Source organism: Euphorbia lathyris, chromosome 4 (assembly GCF_963576675.1).
Source record: "Euphorbia lathyris chromosome 4, ddEupLath1.1, whole genome shotgun sequence".
In the NCBI taxonomy this organism is placed as follows: Eukaryota; Viridiplantae; Streptophyta; class Magnoliopsida; order Malpighiales; family Euphorbiaceae; genus Euphorbia; species Euphorbia lathyris.
Genome location: NC_088913.1, coordinates 53,569,253 through 53,587,975, shown reverse-complemented (window position 1 = coordinate 53,587,975; position 18,723 = coordinate 53,569,253). Strand labels below are relative to the sequence as shown.

The 18,723-nt window shown below is 37.2% G+C and overlaps 1 non-coding gene and 1 pseudogene across 1 annotated transcript; both read left to right on the top strand.

Annotated features, from left to right (window-relative positions):
• The window catches only part of LOC136227178 (uncharacterized), a 108,024-nt pseudogene that overhangs the window by 20,134 nt on the left and 69,167 nt on the right, over positions 1 to 18,723 (top strand).
• Positions 12,700 to 12,771, top strand: TRNAP-UGG (transfer RNA proline (anticodon UGG)). The gene has a single exon. It is a non-coding gene; the product is annotated as a tRNA-Pro (tRNA).

Here is an 18,723-nt window from a genome sequence, read left to right as displayed (position 1 = left end):
AAGTAGATGGGTCAGTAAAAGTAATCTTAGGTTCACTCTTACTCTTGGTCAGCCTTTTCGTGAATGACTCAGTAGCTGGTTCTGGGTCAGCGATGGTTACTGAGTTTGGATCATCTTCGGTCAGCGGCTGGTATCTACCTGCAGGGTCGGTTTCATCGAACTCTACATGTATTGACTCTTCTAAAACTTGAGTTCGCTTATTAAAGACTCTGTATGCTTTGTTGTTTGTTGAGTAGCCCAAAAAGATAGCCTCATTAGCTTTTGAATCAAACTTTGCTAAGCTATCTTTGGTATTTAAAATAAAACATCTACAGCCAAAGGCACGAAAGTATCCAATATTGGGCTTTCGTCCTTTCCAAAGTTCATAGGGGGTTTTCTTGAGTATAGGTCTAACTAGAGCCCTATTAAGAATGTAGCATGCTGTGTTAATAGCCTCTCCCCAAAAATACTTTGGAAGCCTATGCTCATCCAGCATTGTCCTGGCTATTTCAACCAGAGTTCTGTTCTTCCTTTCTACAACCCCATTTTGCTGAGGTGTTCTAGGAGCAGAAAAATTGTGGTCAATGCCGCTGGCTTCACAGAATTCAACAAACTTTTGGTTTTTGAACTCTCCACCGTTATCACTACGGATATGAGCTAATTTTAGGTCTTTTTCATTTTCAATTTTTCTAACCAAATTTGAAAATGTCTCAAAAGTCTCATCCTTGCTGGTCAGCAAGATGACCCACGTATACCGAGAGAAGTCATCTACAATGACCAAGGAAAATCTTCTTCCACCCAGACTCAGCGGCTGGACTGGACCAAAGAGATCCAAGTGTAGCAACTCTAACGGACGTTTAGTTGAGACAATGTTTTTACTGTGAAAAGATTGTTTGGTTTGTTTTCCAGCTTGGCAAGCGTGGGATAATTGATCTTTTTGAAATTTAAGTTCGGGCAGTCCCTCAACCAATTGCTTTCTTGCTAGTTTGGCCAGGAGGTCCATGCTTACATGACCAAGTCTCCTGTGCCATAGCCAGGAATTTTCTTCCTTTGTTACTAAGCACACAGTTTTTGAAAACTTTTTCTCTAAGTCTAGCATGAAGACATTATCTATCCGAGGGGCAGTTAAAATTAACTCATTTGTTTTACCCTCGTATATTTTACATCCAGTAGCATCAAATATAACTTTTCTCCCATTGTCACATAGCTGAGCTACGCTGAGTAAGTTATATTTGAGTCCGCTGACTAGGGAGACAGATTCAATAGTAGGATTACCTCCGATGGTTCCTGAGCCTACTATCTTACCCTTCTTGTTGTCTCCAAAACTTACGCTCCCTCCTCATTTACGTTCAAACGTGATGAACTGAGTTTCATCACCCGTCATATGCCTTGAGCATGCGCTGTCAATATACCACATCTTTGACTTCTCGGCACATCTCAGGCTTACCTGCATTGTAACTAGTTACTTTTAGGTACCCAATTCTTTTTGGGTCCTGACTTGTTAGGTGCAACAGGTATAGCATCATACTTTATTTTATGGCGGCATACATGGACAGTATGGCCATTCTTTCCACAGAAGTCACAACTGACCTTCTGTTTAGGATTTTTTACTGACTTGTCAGCACCCCAGTGCTGAGCGTGCTAGCACACCTTAGTGGTGTGTCCTAACTTCCCACAAAAGTCACACTGGACTTTTCGCTTTGGATTCCATCTCTGCCGAGTACCTTGGTACTGAGTTCTCAGAGGAATGTTATTTTTATTTGGAACCTTTAGTTGGTTCTGGATGGTTGTGACGTCCTTCCTCAGTTTCTTTGAAACTGTCTGGACTTCAGAGACATACTCATGCATGATCTTCATGTTATCATGCAGAGTCGAATTGTCCTGAAGAAGGTATCTGAGGTCACTCAGTTTGACCTCTTCCACTTCATCACAACGCCTGCTGAGTGCTCTAACTTTCTTATTACACTTCTTGACAAGTGTATAGAGATCACTCAGGGCATTAACCATATCGTTTCTGAGCTGGGGAAGAGAAATTACCTCATTTGATTGTTCCTCATCATCTGATGCGATGGATGGGTCAGCATGCTCAGAGACGCATGGCTCAGCAAGTTCGTCAGCCATGAAGCATATCTTCGCTGACTTGGTGGCCTCAGTTTCTGTGGATGAAGACTCATCGCTGTCGCTCCAAGTAGCCACCATTGCTTTCTTCCCACTTTTCTTGTCTTTCCTCAGCGTGGGGCAGTTTGACTTAATGTGGCTAGTTTGATGGCACTCAAAGCATGTAATGGGCTTTGAGCTATCCTTTCTGTATTTGCTGTCACTTGAGTCAGCCTTATACTTATCAAACTTTCTGTAAGGCTTTTTAGAGTATTTGTCACTCTTCTTGAATAGCCTTTTCATCTTCCTTGTGAACATAGCCATCTCCTCATCATCAGTTGAACTCCCGTCAGTGGAGTCAGCTTTCATGACAAGTGACTTCTGCTTCTTGTCTTCAGATTTTTCCTTCACCTCAAAGTTTTTCATGGATATCTCATGGGTCAGCAATGAACCGATGAGTTCGTCATATTTGTAGGTGGTTAAATCCTGAGCTTCCTCAACTGCTGTCTTCTTTGCTTGCCAGTCCTTCGGAAGACTCTTGAGTATCTTTTTGACTTGTTCTTCCTCAGTGAAGATTTTCCCAAGTCTCTTGAGCTCATTTATGATGTTGGTGAACCTTGTGTTCATGTCTGAAATGCCCTCATCATTGTTCATCTCGAACAGCTCGTACAGTCTCATCTGCTGATTCACCTTGGATTCTTTCACTTTATTTGTTCCCTCGTAGGTGACTTCCAGCTTTTTCCAGATCCCTTGTGCCGACTCGCAACCTGAGATTTTGTTATATTCTGCAGCATCGAGCGCACAGTGAAGCATATTAATAGCCGAAGCATGGTTTTGAAGCTTCTTAAGATCATCCTCTGTCCATTTGGCCTCAGCTTTTATAACTGTTTGGCCAGCCACAACCTCGACAGGTACAAACGGGCCTTGGACTATAGATAGCCAGGCACTCATGTTTGTAGCCTGAATGAAGTTCTTCATCCTATTCTTCCAGAAGGTATAGTTTGACCCGAAGAATAGGGGAGGCCTAGTAATGGACAGCCCCTCAGGCAGTATTTGAGTTGTTTGGTTTCCAGGGAGAAACCGAGTGCTGTTTTCGCCCATGGTAGGGATCAGCTCAAGGTTGTTAGAACTTTTAAAGTGAGCTTTTAAGCTCTGATACCACTTGTTGGTCCCTTGTTTAGTTGCAAGTATAGTTCCAAGGGGGGGGTTAGGAATTATTTAAACTTTTTTGCAATTTAGGCAGACTTCTTTTTCTAAAAAAAAGTTTGAACAACGGCGCTGAGTAAAAAGTAAGGTACTGGCTTAGTCAATAGGTGACTAGGTCAGTTTCTTAGCTTGAGTCAGGCGATAGCACTTAGAGTCTATTCCTGAGCTCAGACGTTCAATGCGCACAACTCAACTTGACCTCTTTACTTGGTCAGTTTTGATTATTTAAAGCAAGCAATATAAATAAGGAGTTAAGGTAAGAAATACTTCACTCAGCAGATTTATCCAGGTTCGGCTTCTTCTAAGCCTACGTCCTGTCCCCGGAACACGTTCCGAGATTTCAAATACTCTACTGAGCTCTTTAAAGGTAGAGCCTCAAACCTTTTACAATATCAGCAATTGAGTATGACAAGAGTACCTTCCTCTATACTTCTACTCAATCCTAATCTCTCCGCTGAGTACTTAAAACCGAGTACTCAACCTCTCCTTTCTATCTCTAGAAATGATAAGTGTTTTGTCCTAATACAAAGATGTGCTAAGACACTTTAGACGATTTACAATCACTCTAGACTTTTACACAGATATGAGAAATGTAGTGTAAGAATTTTGCTTTGCTTCTTGCTTGCAGAACTTGTAGAGATTTGGTCAGCGTAATGGCTTGATCAAGTTCTGTATCTTGTGAAGCTTGTGATGGCACTATTTATAGAGACGTCTGGGTCATCGGTCATTTTGAAATTCGAAATAACCGTTGGAGGGAAACGGCTATGTGTCGTTGTCATCCTGACTTGTACAGATCTCTCGGCCAATCACAATCGTGTATCTTCTGTCCTCGGTCAGCTCAGCAGATGGTCTCTCCTTTTATGGTAAAGTCAACTGGACAACATACTGTGTCGTCTGAACTTTTCCAAAAGCGGAAACACTTTGTCTGGAAGTTTTCCTTTGCCAGCTGCTGTCTTGTACGCTTTGTCGAGACTACTCAGCAGCTTCATTGTGAAGTTGTTCCTGAAGGTCTTCTAGATCCTTCCGTTTGCTGAGTTGCGTTTTGTTCAAAACGGCAACGTCTTGACATACGCGGGCCGAGTGTACTGAGTTGTTTGACTTGGGCATTGGCTTCCGTATTGGGCTTGGGCCTTCCAATCCTTATGACTTATAACATTTATACTCAACATTGAACAAACACATTAGTAGAATAAATCAAAGCATTTAAACTTACTGTGTTTAGAATATGTATTTTAATTTATACTTAAACAATTTTGTCAAATCAAAATTATGTGGAAAGGTGTTTCAACACTAATAACATTGAGACCTAAATTGGTACCTTTTTTAAACGTTAAGCCTATATTGGTGCTATTTTGTATGTTGACCCTAAATTGATACTTCCCTAAAAACCATAGGCCTATTTTGGCACCTTATCCCTTTAAACAAAGGAGCTCTTTGATTCAGCTCCTGATTCGTTGATGTCTCCAACTACAATACACCATCCAAAAATAGCAAAAATTTCAAAATCTCACCCAAATTCATAGCAAATCCATTAATAGAAACCAGACCCAAATTCATTTGGGGAACAAGAACAAAGGTAGAATTTATTTGGGGAACATGATATCGACCAACAAGAAATAAACTCATATGGACAAAAACATGACAAACACAATTTAGGATAAAATGGATCTTATGTTATTTTAAGTTTAAAAAATTATTCTGATCATTGTGCATATAAATATAAAGAAGCAAAAGGGTTGCTTCTCTTACACCATTTTTCATTTCTTGTAAAGAAACATTTCATATAACCAAACCCTCTATTAACATAGCCAAATGTGAAAGAACATTGACACAAACTGAAATCACATATCAGGATGAAACTGAAGCAATCATCATGCACAAATATTATGATGAACATATCTGCAGCCTGTACTAGGAAACTTCAATATATGTTATGCATCTTGCTGCATCAAGTTCAATGACTGATCAAACAGAGATCGAAAAATATGGTTCGAGATCAAACAGGGATTGAAAAATAAAATTATCTGGACTAACAAACAACAAAGCCATATAATTAGTGCATTAAATACCTGGTCAGGTCTTAATTATTCTCCATAATAGTATACCTTGACAATCCTATCAACATAATCCGCAAAAAGCTTTCCTTCCCAATACACCAAACAGCTCACAGCATAACTACTTGTTATTGATCTGATCGGTCTGGTATCTACTTCAAAATCTGATTACATATATAGTGAGAACAAACTCTAATTTCACAACTTTAATTGTAAAATTGGGAAATAATTAGATTGGTGTGATTAAGGGGCAAAAAAGCAAAGAAGGGTATTTATACATGTACTAGTATTTATACATGTTACCCATATGATTATCATCTCCACTTTTTTCTATATATAAGACAAATATCTTCTTACAAACCAAAAAACAAACTTCTTTTGAATTTGAACTTACAGAAAAATATATATAATTCCAAACTATCCTAATTAAAGAGAGGATAATCATTTTGTCTTTGTATAGATTAGAAATGGGTGAAGTGAATTATTAAAGTTACAGAGGAAACATATTGATAGGTAGTCTTTGCTAGTTGTGTCTCCATTCGACTGTATGCTTCTCTAAATAACATAACATGCTTTCATCAAAACATGTATATTTGCTTAATTACATAGCCAAAATCTGAATTTACTGATCTTCATCAGCATTTGATAGTAACCACATAAAGCAAACATCTTTGAGCCATGGCAACACATGCCATTAGTTATGCAAATTAGAAGGATTCACCAAAAGCACATGCTAGCAAGGTCAAATTAGCAAATCCTAAAAATAGGGGAATATATCATAACGGAACATCAAAAGGGATCGTTTATAAGAGATGAAGATGAAGGTCACAATAACCAATTATACACAAACATACACGCATACATACACATGTTTTGTTGGCCTGTCTGTTGTAGAAAAGTTTAGTTAGTCATAAAAACAAACACTTGGTGTGCATTTCAGAGTGCGAAAAGTTACCTGAAGCAATTATCTAAAATCATCTCTGTGAAACAATTTGAAGGAATTGACAAATCACAAGACCCAAACTGCCCAGTTCAACAATAATCCAAAAACTCCTTCACAAGATCAATCACCAATTTATGCACAAAAACGCATAATAGATGACATAAATTTATTATAGCCCAAAAATTCAGATCGAACTTACCAGAACTTGAATTCAAGAAGGCCATGAACAAATGGACAGAACTTGTTAGATCCACAAGTAAGGAGACTAATGCCATCTTGGATCTGTAGATCAGCCTGGAGAGAGAGAAAAAGACAACAAAAAGATTAAACATGTAAATATTGTAGATTATGTATAAACCCTATAGAAAATATACATAAGTTAGGGCCACAACGAGACAGGTAAACCATCGATTCAAAATATGGGGAACCTTACCTCTAACTTTAAAATCGATCCTCTAAGAGCTGAAGAAAATGGAGGAACAAAAACAACATATAAAGCAAAGTAGGAAAAGGGAGACCATGGCTGCTCTAAGGTGTTGCCATCAACGCTTTGTTGAGAGGAGGAAAGAGAGAGAAACTATTTGGAGATCTTTAGTTTGAGGAAGAAAGATGTGGAGATAGAAAAAGAGGATATGAAATTAGAAATGAGAAGAGGGGGAATCGATTTTAGGTTTTGAGTTTTGAGCGCGCGTTAATTTTTTTGCTCTTTTTGCTCCCCCGCTTTTCTAAGTTCTGGTTGCCGCTTTTTTATTTTCGTACAACAATGACAGTCATTTATTCGAAGTGTCGTCTGATGCTTAAGTGACTTTTCCATCAAAATCGTGTTCTTTTGGGATGACAACATACTGTAACCGTAACGTCATTTGAGACGCGAGTGCATTTTTTTATTTCACCTTCGGATGACATAGAATTAAAATACTGTCATGAAACATATTCAGACAACACGAAAACAAATGTATGTCATGTATCTTGTGTCATATGAAAGGGAAAATGGCATAGTGAAAACATTTTTTATCAAGAATATTCACACCTTCAGAAGCCACATCAATACAATGATCGATGTTCCTTCTTTTTACAAATCCAAACTGGTTATTAGAAACAATCCTGCCAGCAACCTGAGCCAACCTATCCATGAGGATCTTTGTTATTACCTTATAGCAAAAATTGCTCATAACAATAGGGCGAAATTGATCGATTGTAATTGCACCATCCACCTTGGGAATCAAGGTCATGATGTTTGAGTTCAGACCAGGGGTAATGGAACCATATTCAAAGAACCAAAAAAACATAAGACACACATCAGCCCCAACAATATCCCAAAAGGATTGAAAGAACTCACCAGTAAAGCCATCCGGACTAGGGGCACTATTAGGGTCCATAGCAATGACAGAATCCTTAATTTCAAAACTGCTCGGAACACGGGTAAGGGAATCATTCTCATCAGCAGACATAAGACTCGGGATGATATCATGAACCCACAAAAGATCCACCAAACCCGAGGGGTTAGAAAAAAGGCTGGAGTAGTAAGAAACAATCTGAGTAGAAACCTGGCCAGGATCAGTAATCAACTCACCATCCACTTCCAATTCTGCAATGCCCCTTGAAGGCTTCTTTCAATTGGCAGAGCGATGAAAGAAAGAGCTATTCCGGTCCCTCGACTTAAGCAATCTAATATGACTCTTCTTTTTCAAGTAAATCTCTTTCCATAATAAATGATGATCCAGATCCACATGAGCAGAAGCCTCGAGACTATGAAGCTCAGGAGAAAACCCAAAAGCAGCAATATCTAACTGAATATTATGAAGCTTCTCCTCTCATCTGGAAATGTTGACATCAAGGTTACCAAAGACCTCACGATTCCACTGCCAAAGCACCTAACGGAGACCTCGCAATTTATAACAGATTAACAACATTGGTGCAAGCAATAGGTGCGTAAGAGACCAGTAGTCAGTGATCACCTGCCAAAGCCTAGGGTGAGTCTGCCACATTTTCTGAAACCGGAATCGAGCAACCCGTGGTTTCCCTTTGGTAAAAAGAAAGAGTAAAGGATGGTGATCCAAGTGATGCCTGGGGAGCATTGTGCTAGTATAAGACCAAAAGGTAGCAAAAGGCTCAAATACAATAGCCTTTTTAAGTCTACTATCAACCCGAGCGACACCTTGACAACCATTACACCAAGTGCAATGGGGTCCCGAAGCAAGCAAATCCAACCATTTATTTCGATCCAAAAGGTGCAAAATTCCCTACAAGGTCGAGGAGCAGACGGTCGACCGGTCCAACAAAGCATTGAAATCACCCAAAAGGAGCCACTTACCCGGAGACATACTATGAAGGCGAGAGATGGTATCAAACAAGTCAATACGACGATTCGCCCAAACACTACCATAAATAAAGCATATAAATTGAGTAATACCAAAAGTGAAGAAGCTAAAGAGCACAAACTGATCATAAGACAAAACAATAGAAACCAGAGGAGCGAAGGTAACAGCTTTAAAGACCCAAAGAGTCTGGCGATGCCTTTGATGATCAGCAACAAAAGCCATCCCAATAATATCCCAAAAGGATTGACGAATAGCAAGCAAACCAACTAACGACTCGGCTAGACAGAGAAAAACAGGCTTATGCAATGAATATAAATGGAAAAGGTAACATTGGGTATCCGAGTTGTTGATACCCCTGCAGTTCTAGTACAACACAGTCGTGTAAAATGAGCATGAGGCCTACTGACCCTCTTAGAACGTTATTACAAACTTTCTAGAAGATCCGAAGAGACCCATGATTTCTTGTTTCTGTTTCGAACCACAGTCTGCCACTCACCCTCATCCATTTCAGATTGATCAGCCCAGGAAATCGAGGGTGAGGCAGCAGTATCTCCCATAAGTAAATTATCAGAACCAATTGAATCCTGATGAGGACACAAGTCAACAACATGTTCCATACCATAACCTTCAGGGCTTCCAGATAAAGCCCCTCAGATTCCTTCTCAAACCTACCCATAATAGGTGGAGCAATATCAGCAACAATTCTAGCAGTTACTTCATAAACTGGAATAACATCATATTGCTTCTCAAGCCGTGGCTTAGCCACACGATCTCTAATGTTTGCGTCATTAGTAGGGAGGCGTGATTCAAAAGAGGCAGGTTTCCTGATCTTCCTACAGTCATAAGCCATGCGTCCTATGCAAGAACAAACTTTGCAAAAACTAGGAAGTTTCTCATAAACCACATTAGTCCAAAATTTCTTACCATCCCGTTCAATTCCGAGTTGGGTAGGAAGATCCCCAGCTAAATCCACATCAAGTAGCATACGAGCATAATGGCCAAAATCACCCTCAATGATAGCTTTGTCAACTCGAAGAAGACCCCCGAGACCTTTTGCAATATCTGACAGTATTTGTACATCCCAGTATTCCCAAGGGAGTGAGTATAGACGAACCCATACTTGAGAATTAGTAGATTTCTCTGCAAATGGAACAAAATCCTAAAGGAAAATAGACAAGCCTAGGTGCAGCGGAATTGTAAAATTTTATCTGGTTTATCTATTCCCCTTTTACAAGATCCGTTAATTGTTATTTCATACAAAGATGGATCGAGTGAAATACCTTAATTGACGAACCATCTACAGTTGCAAACGAAGTTCACACAACTCTTAATCCGTGTATCACGAACAATAATCATAGCAGAAAAGAAAGCGATTAGTAATCAACCAATGAATATCAATCTAAATTGATTGCCTCTAAAGGAATCTACATAAGATCAAAGAGAGAGTAAAGGAGTGAGTAATTTAGACGGGATGATTTCGGAAGTATTCCTAGCCTCCAAACTTGAGTTGGCCGAAATACATAGGGGGTAGGGTCTATTTATAGACTTCTCAAATCCTAACCCCAGTTGTATTATTTAATTAATCAATTAGAATTCAATTCGGAATAGGATTACTAATTAGATAATTAAATAAATACTTATTATTATCTTAATAATATCATAATATATTTAGATAATAATTCTAATCGAATTAGATATTAATTTAAGTTAGGGATAATTAATTAGAATTATAATCACATTAAAACTTCTAATTAATATTATCAGATAATCTTATAATTTAATTTACAATTATAATCTAATTATAATTATTAATCAAATTATTTTATCCCTAATTATACAACAAATTTCGGCCCATATAGGTAGTCCCTCTAAATTATAATTTCCGTCCTCTGGTTCCAAGTCCCATGTGCGACCCATTAGGTTCTTATTGCTACTAGTCGTATATATTTATTGGAATTAATTCATCCTGATTAATTTCAACTTATATATAACGGAATGACTTCGCGAGCTGTTACTAGTAGAACCTTAGACATTCCCCCACTGCAATAAGAAGCCAGGTTGAATACTGACGTTTACCTTTCCATATTAGGTCCAGTATAATTCGATCCTTATCAATTATATCCTTCAAACCATTCTTATAACCATGGAACATGTCATGTTACATATAACGAATAGTCTGTTATGCTTGTCCATGTGGAGTTAGCTCTCAAACATAAGATAAGTGAAATATCCATTTCTACTCTTAACTTTATCACCTAGCAAGGATTTCAGTCAATTCACCACAAGCGGCCCTTTAGATATATCTCCTACTTATCAGGAGTGACGAATGCTCAATCTATCATTAACTATCCTGCAATTACCTCATGTGATACCCAACCCTGCTCTCACACACCCCATGGCCTCCCATGTAGTGGATCGTGCTCATACAGAATCAAAGCATCACACTCTATAATCCAAAATCACTAATTCATGATTGTTTGAGTCTGAGAATTACTTATACCTACTAACACTAATGAGATGAACAATTGACACTTAGATAAATCTATCCATACTGTTATCTTAAGTTGGGTCCCAATCCTAATAAACTCTTTCACCGGATCCATGTAATTGTTTAGATATCTTCATATCTAAAGCTTGTGAGATCAACTCTCTGTCTCGACAGAAAATATTGTTACATGCAAGTGTCAACAGTAATATGCCAACCCCTTAACATATTACTTGACTTGGGTTGATTTTAAGTTTATTAACTTATTATAAAGTACAGTCTCACTACATGCTTGTATGAACACTTTATAACTACTTCAAATAAACTTGGGATTACTTTCACTTACAAAAGATTAATGCCTTTCATATATATAGTTATAATCATACTATATCTTATTAAAACAAATGATTTAAATAAACAATTTATTCATTAATATTGATTTCCTAAAACAATTGTCTATAGGACATAAAACTCCAACAAATCCGGCACCCATGGCTGAAGACGAAAGGAACCTGGTTTTACATTGAGAATACCCTTACTTAGAACCAATTCCTTGGTCCCATGAGATTGCAGAATGACATGGAAATATCCATGACCAATTGAGATTAGACTCCATGGTTCAGTCAATCCCCAAATGGAGTTCAGGGCTTTCTTTAAATCCAACACCTTCTATGGGGCATCTTCCTTCGAGAGAACCAGCCTTCCAATTAGTGAGTGGGAACCTAAAGCGACACAGCGGTCTTGATTCCGCCGATATCAGTCACCTGAGTAGAAGAGGATGGCGGTGCCTGCACATGATTTGAAACAACAGAAGCAAAAGAACGCTTCAGAGTAGCCGATTGAACGATGTAAGAGTTGGAATTGCCAGAGAATCTTAGACTAGGATTGAAAAGGACACCAATACCTACATAATCCTCCGGAGGAGGAATAGACACAAGACCCACCATGAGATCGTCAGAAACCGCCACAGAGCGATTGGAGGCCAAGATCATAAGCGGCTATGGTTTCAGAAAACCAACCATGAACCAAGATCTAATTCAAAACCAAAAAACAAGAAAATATGGAAACACAAAATAATGTGTGAAACAATCAGATTAGGACAAATTTTTTAATCTCACTTAAAGAGAAGAAAAGTGCAAATAATTTTTAATTTCTAAGAAGAAGAAACCGGATCGGAAAGCATGAGAAAACAGATCGAAAGAGAGAGGGTTCGATCGAGCTCGGCGGCAGTGCCGCAGCTGCGTTCTATCAGATCAGAAAGAAGATCGGCGGCTGTATTGGTGTTGATCGCATGTGCGAGACGGAATAGAACGATGAGAAGGAATGACACTATATAATAAGGAAGGACGAGACGGAACAGTGTTCTGCGAAACAAAAGAGGAGAGTGTTGGGAAGGGACGCACGACGGAGGAACGACGAAGGAGGAACAAATGGAGGAACCACGATGGAGGATGGAGATCGATCGCTAATCAGGTGATGGCGGCTGGCTGCGTTAAGAAGTCCATTAGTTTAGGTTTTCCTTCTCCTCCTATTGGTCCATCTCTGTCCCACTACCGAATGGGGGCCTAGTTGATTGAGCGTTACAATGATAAATTTGAAATCAATTTCAACTTTGGGCATTTGGTCTAGTGGTATGATTCTCGCTTTGGGTGCGAGAGGTCCCGAGTTCAATTCTCGGAATGCTCCTTTTGTTTCTTAAAAGCATTGTCTCTCCCATATTTTATTTTACCCCATTTGATCCTCATTTTCTATCTCCCATCTTTTCTTTTGCCCCTTTGTTCCTCATTTTCTATAAATTTTAATTTCTTAAAAGTATTGTCCCTCCCATTTTTTATATTTTGATTAATTAATTCCTAATCTTTTATTTAGAAACATTAGATTTTTAATTATTTTGACCGATAACGACATCAAAATGAAAAATTTTCAAAAATAAAAATTGTTCAGTATCATATTTAATATATAACATTAAGGATTGAATAGATCATTGTAATCAAGTTTAGATGGTTACAAGTCAGTTTATAATTTAGGAGACCAATCGACTTTTTAGACAAAGTTTGGGTACTTAATATATTAAGCATTGAAAACCTAGATATTAAGTTTTTTTCTTGAAAGTTATATTTGATTAGCACTGGTAGCTACAAATTCTGAATGGGGGACTAGCATTGAGTAAGCTTTACAATGATAAATTTGAAATTAGCTTCAACTTTGGGCATTTGGTCTAGTGATATGATTCTCGCTTAGGGTGTGAGAGGTCCCGAGTTCAATTCTCAGAATGCCCCTTTTGTTTCTTAAAAGTATTGTTCCTCCCATTTTTTATATTTTGATTAATTAATTCCTAATCTTTTATTTAGATACATTAAATTTGTAATTATTTTGACCTATAACGACCTCAAAATGAAAATTTTCAAAAATTAAAATTGTTTAGTATCAAATTTAATATATAACATTATGGATTGAATAGATCATTGTCAGCAGCTTTAGATGGTTACAAGTCTGTTTATTATTTAGAAGACCAATCGACTTTTTAGACAAAGTTCAGGTACTTAATAATGTCAAAGAGTGAAATGGTAAAACTAAACGAACCGATATAAGTCTCGGCCGTTACAGTTTTTCCAAATATAACTAGAATAGAAATGAAGATGTGAGTCCCACTAGTGAGGCTCTGATCTGATCCTGCCGAAGTTGGCCAATGCATCAGCAACCTGATTACCTTCCCGAAAAACATGTGACACAACGAAATGGATTTCATGAAGCAAGGCACAACACTCCAAAAGCTCTTAATGCTGCTCCCAAGGGGCCAATAAGTCAGCATGACAAAGTAGAGATACCACATAGATCGAGTCACTTTCAAGCCAAAGATGGTGCCAGCCCTTATTATAGGCCAAACAAATTGCATAAAGTGCAGCAGAGAGTTCCGTAGCATGCACTAGGGAGCAAGAAGCCGGAAAAGCAAAAGAACCCACTGAGTGTCCATCAGAATCGCTAAACACACCTCCACAGCCGGCACTGGCAGTGGTAACTGAGGCATCCGAATTAATTTTAATCCATCCAGGCGGAGGAGCAGACCAGCGGACCAATAGAATCCTAGGCGCCCGGGACCGACGAGGCAACAACAGTAGCGTGTGGAGCAGATCAAGTTCAACTGTTGAGTTCCAAACATAGCCAAATGACAAAAGATCAGTCCGAGGAATTTGAAGCCAAAGAAGACTTAGCACGGAGTGAATATTAGGGGACAAATCCGAAAAGAGGGAGGGTGAGGCAGCAGTATCTCCCATAAGTAAATTATCAGAACCTAGTGAATCCAGACGAGGACACAACTCAACAACATGTTCCATACCATAACCTTCAGGGCTTCCAGATAAAATCCCCTCAGATTCCTTCCCAAACCTAACCATAATAGGTGGAGCAATATCAGCAACAATTCTAGCAGTTACTTCATAAACTAGAATAACAACATATTGCTTCTCAAGCCGTGGCTTAGCCACATGAGCTCTAATGTTTGCGTCCTTAGTATGGAGGCGTGATTCAAAAGAGGCAGGTTTCCTGATCTTCCTACAGTCATAAGCTATGTGTCCTATGCAAGAACAAACTTTGCAAAAACTAGGAAGTTTCTCATAAACCACATCAGTCCAAAATTTCTTACCATCTCGTTCAATTTCGAGTTGGGTAGGAAGATCCCCAGCTAAATCCACATCAAGTAACATACGAGCATAATGGCCAAAATCACCCTCAATGATAGCTTTGTCAACTCGAAGAAGACCCCCGAGACCTTTTGCAATATCTGACAGTATTTGTACATCCCAGTATTCCCAAGGGAGTGAGTATAAACGAACCCATACTTGAGCATTAGTAGATTTCTCTGCAAAGGGATCAAAATTCTGAAGGAAAATAGACAAGCCTAGGTGCAGCGGAATTATAAAATTTTATCTGGTTTATCTATTCCCTTTTTCCAAGATCCGTTAATTGTTATTTCATAAAAAGACGGATAGAGTGAAATACCTTAATTGACGAACTATCTACAGTTGCAAATGAAGTTCACACAACTCTTAATCTGTGTATCACGAACAATAATCACAGCAGAACAGAAAAGAAATTAGTAATCAACCAATGAATATCAATCTAAATTGATTGCCTCTAAAGGAATCTACACGAGATCAAAGAGAGAGTAAAGGAGTGAGTAATTTAGACTAGGGCTGGGCACAGTTCGGTCCAAGTCGGGGATTCATGAATCTCCAGTATTAGATTGAAATTCGGAGATTAATAAAATGAAATCTCCAGGATTGTATTGAAAGAATAAATCTCCAGAATTGAATTGTCCCAAAATTTCAGTCCAGTCCAGTTCGGGGATTCGGGGATTCAGAGATTCAGTTCCGGTCCAATCCAATATAATTTTTCGGTGATTCGGATAAATATCTAATATTTTAAGTCCTAAAAAATAAATTAAAAATTTAATTTACAAGATAATAAAATATAGAATTTTATTATCTTACATAACTTGAAATAAATAATATTTTTTTAGGAAGTAAACAACATTCATTAAAAGTTACAGTAGACAACAATGCTAAAAAAAACCTATAAAAATCAAAGTTACAAAATAACAAATCGATAAAAACAAGCAACATTTAATTCCAAAAAAGACAACACTTCATTAGCAAAATATGATCAGACCACAATCTCTATAATCATCATCCCAATTTGCAATTGAATCTTCTTAACACAATAAATTCCTTGTTTTCTAAAGGAAATGCAGTAAAAGCCAAAACATCAACCTGAAGATATAAAATTTACCATATTAGTGAATCAACAAATGTTAAATTAATTAGCTTTCACTTCAATAAAATTAATCAACACACTAGCAAAAAGTAAAAGGAACAAAATATGCTTACCAAATAAATTTGTTTCAGTTAAAAAAACCTTCGATCTCCAATTGAAATATGGATAAAAGAGACGATGCAACTTCAGGATCAGAACTAATTTTTACAAGTTAAATAACATTTATATAGTTAGTATTCATAAACATTTAATTAAAATAAAACTATGAAATATAATTGCTAAGTAAATATTACCTTCTTCAATAGGTTCAAGATCTTCAACTTCTTCTCCATGCTTGAAAGTTTGAGTTGACGTTTTCAACCAATCTTGACAACAAATCGAAACCGCAACTGTAGCAGGAGTTAAAGAACTCCTAAATTGATCCAAAGTTCCACCACTTGTGCTAAACGTAGATTCAGAAGCCACAGTTGTGCATTGAATTGCAAAAACATTTTTTACAACTTTGGATAAAGCAGGATATCTTATAGCATTAACCTTCCACCACAATGGAAGGTCAAACTCAATTACATATTTTTCAGGTGCCTCATTGACATATCTTTCCCATTCTCCCTCAATTGACATATCTTTATCAATATTCAAAAAATAATCATCAATGTCATCATCTGTTTCATCCAAACTAGAAGAATGTGCTCCAAGATTCACATTTTCTTGCACATTTTGCACTATATACTCATCTAACAATGCAATAATAATTTTTGTCACTTGTGCCACCAACTCATTAGCATTGTTTGCACTATAAAATTCAGTTTACTTAGCCATCAAGTACTTAATTTTATACATTGGGTCAAAAACTACTGATACAAAAAGCATCACATTCATTGTGTCAATATAACCCCAATACTTATCAAATTTTTCCCTCATTTGAGTTTCCATGTATTTTAAGGAAGGATTTTTACTGTTTTGACATAATAAAATATCCTTGAGAATTTTCATTACCTCGGAAAAATAAAGGCTAAAGGTAGGATATGATGAACCAGAGAATTTACAAGTTATATCATAAAATCTTTTAAAAAACCTACAAAGATTCTTAATACTCAACCAATCACTCTCAACAAGAATATCATTCACAAAATCCTCTGCATATTTCTTATCAAGATCTTCTAATTTCTTATCAACATCTAACATCAAATAGGTGTTATTCCACCTAGTGGGGCAATCATAGCATAATGCTCTTGTATACTTAATAGCCGACGACACACAACAACGTTTAAACATAGCCAATCTCTGTGGGCTGTTTCGGATAAATCTAACCACAACTCTAATTCTTTTGATTTACTCATCCACTAGTTTAAGACCATCTTTGACAATTAGATCAAGAATGTGAGAACAACACCTCATATGAAAAGACACTCCATCAAACACAAGTGCATTCTTTTTTACTAATCTTTTCTTCAATTGTTCAATAGCAACATCATTTGTAAAGTTCAATATTACCCCTGCTATACATATTCTTTTATTTTTCATAAAAACCCCTCTACATTTACTAATTTATTTTGATACTTTTATCTAAAAATAATACATATAAATTAAAATTAATAATTTTATTTGGGGATCCATTATTAAAATATAAATTTATTATTGCTAAACTTTCGGTTATTTCAGTCTAGTTCGGTCTAATCCAATTCGGTTATCGGTCCGGTGCTGGATAAATTTCGATCCAGTTCTTTGACAAAAAATCAATGGTCCAATTCAGTTCGGTTCTCCAAAAAAAGTCAAGGGTCCGGTCCAATTCCAGAGTTTTTTCCTCGGATATTCGGTCCGGTCCAGTATCTCGAGGATCCGCGCCCAGCCCTAATTTAGACGGGATGATTTCGGAAGTATTCCTAGCCTCCAAACTTGAGTTGGTCGAAATACACAGGGGGTAGGGTCGATTTATAGACTTCTCAAATCCTAACCCTAGTTGTATTATTTAATTAATCAATTAGAATCCAATTCGGAATATGATTACTAATTAGATAATTAAATAAATACTTATTATTATCTTAATAATATCATAATATATTTAGATAATAATTCTAATCCAATTAGATATTAATTTAAGTTAGGGATAATTAATTAGAATTATAATCACATTAAAACTTCTAATTAATATTATCAGATAATCTTATAATTTAATTTATAATTATAATCTAATTATAATTATTAATCAAATTATTTTATCCCTAATTATACTACAAATTTCGGCCCATATAGGTAGTCCCTCTAAATTATAATTCCGTCCTCCGGTTCCAAGTCCCATTTGCGACCCATTAGGTTCTTATTGCTACTAGTCGTATATATTTATTGGAATTAATTCATCCTGATTAATTTCAACTTATATATAACAGAATGACTTCGCGAGCTGTTACTAGCAGAACCTTAGACATTCCCCCAGTGCAATAAGAAGCCAGGTTGAATACTGACGTTTACCTTTCCGTATTAGGTCCAGTACAATTCGATCCTTATCAATTATATCCTTCAAACCATTCTTATAGCCATGGAACATGTCATGTTACATATAACGAATAGTCTGTTATTCTTGTCCATGTGGAATTAGCTCTCAAAGATAAGTTAAGTGAAATCTCCATTTCTACTCTTAACTCTATCACATTGCAAGGATTTCAGTCAATTCACCACAAACGACCCTTTAGATATATCTCCTACTTATCAGGAGTGACGAATGCTCAATCTATCATTAACTATCCTGCAATTACTTTATGTAATACCCAACCCTGCTCACACACACACACCATGGCCTCCCATGTAGTGGATCGTGCTCACATAGAATCAAAGCATCACACTCTATTATCCAGAATCACTAATTCA